Genomic DNA, 3,106 nt, shown 5'->3' with positions numbered 1-3,106 from the left:
ACCTGACCTCAATGCAACTTTGTTAGCAACCTCACATCAAAAATGATCCAAGGAAATAAAAGGTGGGATATTTTAGATAGTAATGCAGCTGCTTTGCAGGGTCATAATGTCTCCGTTTGCACTCAAAACTGCAAACGAGTAATTGATCCTCTGGGTGCAACCCCTTTCTAGGAAACGGATCACATACCAAAAATTCCAGATGCAATTGACATTATCTCAAAATATGTGAAGCCTGCATGAACTCTTCCTCATAGCTCATTCAAGAGCAGTGTAGCTAGAAATCACAAGATCCTAAATCACTTGGCCGCCTGCCCAGCATTCACATCCACACAATGGTGCCAGTATACTAAGAGGGCTGACAGAACTGACAATATGTACCTCCTCCGACCTCAGATCAATGACAGGCCACAGGTAGCATCACCTAAAAGCAAGGTGTAGTGTTTTTTTTCCAGTAAGCGTATATTTTGCTAGCATCATTGGAGGGAAAAAATGGTGTGGGCAGAGGAGTATCAACTTTAAAAATGCAACTGTGGCGTCCCGCCCAGCTCCTGGCAACCAGTGACGTCACTCGGTGGGACACCTGCCAGAACAAAAAAGTCAGCTGTCTCCGTGGGTGAGCTTTTGCTGACCCAAGGAGCGCCTCCCCCTTTAAGTGGTGCCCAGGGCATCTGCTGTATGTGCCATATGTACCATGTCCTGGTAGCCACTGGGTGTGGGTCAAATAAATCTATTCTATTTATAATTACACTCCCTTAGGCTAAACATCTACTAAAATTTAATTTGCAAATAAATTTGTTCCAAATCAGCCGATGTGATTTGTCTGGATTTGTTTTCTCACCGGGCAACCGGTGTTGTCAGTGAGCTGGGTGGAATGCCAATCGGAGCCACTTACAGCGTGTAAAGACAGCTGAGATGGCAAATACCTTAGGGACGTCCCTGCCTGTGTCTATCACCAAAGAGCACAGAGGAGGTGTAGCTGTGGATTGGCCTTTGTAGAAATGCAGGCATTAAGAAGTGTTGTTGCCCTTAAAATGCAATGTAGCGCTATAGCTCAGCAGATGTAAGTGGGGGTGTTACAAATCTTTGGTCAGGTAAAACAGTTGTTGTACATGGATTTCAGTTCTCTATTCAGCTGGATATCAAGCAAAAGGGAGCCTTGGAGTTGCCCTTTAACCCTATATAAGTAAATGAGGTTCATTTACAAAAAGTTCTGCCAGTGCAAAGTCAGGCGCATGCTGGTCACATGCCCCTAGCACCTCTGGATGGCGCTGAGGAGTATAGGAATTTCCTGTACTCCTCGGCACCATCTAGAGCAGTGGTTCTCAACCTGTGTAACCTCAGGACCCACATTTGTCCTTGGTCGTCGTGACCAAAGTCACACTGCAATGGAAAGCACGGCATTGCGGTACCGTGTGTTCTGGTGCAGGCAAATGAACTGTGGGTGGGAGGTGCGTTTAGGATGGCAATGCAACGCACCTCCCACACCAGAATGCAAGGTAGGTGCAATTGCATGGTACAGTGCGTTAATCACATGGGAATGTGCGATTAACGCACTGCACTAGTGTGAACGGGCCCTGAAAAACACTGACACACACACACACACACACTCCAAAAACAATTTTCTTTTTTTTTTTTAGATCCACCCAGTCTTCCTACCTTACGGGAACTGGAGTGGATCCACAGTCTGGGGTCCAGTGTGGGCTGCTGTGCTATGATGGAGCTCCATCCATATGTGCATTGCTTGTACGGCTCCCTTGAGTGCCCTGTAGAGGTGCCGCGAAACAGTCCTAGCTTACACAGCGTAGAAGTGACCCCTTATACTGGTGGTCAGTGTAGAAGTGACCCCTTATAATGGTGGTCAGTGCGGAAGTGACCCCTTATAATGGTGGGCAGTGCGGAAGTGACCCCTTATAATGGTGATCAGCGTAGAAGTGACCCCTTATATTGGTGATCAGCGTAGAAGTGACCCCTTATACTGGTGGTCAGCGTAGAAGTGACCCCTTATAATGGTGGTCAGCGTAGAAGTGACCCCTTATAATGGTGGTCAGTGCGGAAGTGACCCCTTATAATGGTGGGCAGTGCGGAAGTGACCCCTTTATAATGGTGATCAGCGTAGAAGTGACCCCTTATATTGGTGATCAGCGTAGAAGTGACCCCTTATATTGGTGATCAGCGTAGAAGTGACCCCTTATATTGGTGATCAGCGTAGAAGTGACCCCTTATATTGGTGATCAGCGTGGAAGTGACCCCTTATATTGGTGATCAGCGTGGAAGTGACCCCTTATATTGGTGATCAGCGTGGAAGTGACCCCTTATATTGGTGATCAGCGTGGAAGTGACGCCTTATATTGGTGATCAGCGTGGAAGTGACGCCTTATATTGGTGATCAGCGTGGAAGTGACGCCTTATATTGGTGATCAGCGTGGAAGTGACGCCTTATATTGGTGATCAGCGTGGAAGTGACGCCTTATATTGGTGATCAGTGTGGAAGTGATGTCAGCTCAGGTTAATGCCATTACCTACCAGCAGATGGCACATTTACACACAATTCATAACGTTAGTGCTAACAGTTATGTGTTCTGTATTTCTGATATGGATAGCATTGCATGGCAATAGACATCTAAAGTTGCTTGCAAAGGTTTGGGCACTTTGGGTCAAATGACATTCTTGTTGAATATCTAAGTGAAATGTAAAATGACCTCTATAAGGAGCCATGATAAACAGGACTCATCTCAGCTATTATAAAAACAAATGCTAATGAGAGGTCAAACAAGCAGCGCATCCATCTAGGGCAACCTGAGATACTCCCGAACTGAAAGCAGGTTGTAGGGCTGAGCAAACGAAAATCAATCGATCCCTCCATCCAACTAAACAGCATAGATGGCGGAATCTCCACTGACGGGTATTGTACTCAGCAGACGCAGCCAAGGCACCTCTCATAGTGCGGTCCTAACTCTAAACTATCAGAGTCTCCATCTTGGAGCACATGGAGCAGAAGATAAAATTGGGTGCAGGTTTGTCAGGAGGAAGCCCAACCTCCCTTAAAGGCACAGAAACACACAAGGGATCCCGCACATCCCAATGGCAGCTAAGACCCCCCATGCAT

This window comes from Nanorana parkeri, unplaced genomic scaffold (assembly GCF_000935625.1).
Source record: "Nanorana parkeri isolate BGI_ZX_2015 unplaced genomic scaffold, ASM93562v1 scaffold434, whole genome shotgun sequence".
Taxonomy (NCBI): Eukaryota; Metazoa; Chordata; class Amphibia; order Anura; family Dicroglossidae; genus Nanorana; species Nanorana parkeri.
Note: the sequence above shows the minus strand (reverse complement) of the source record.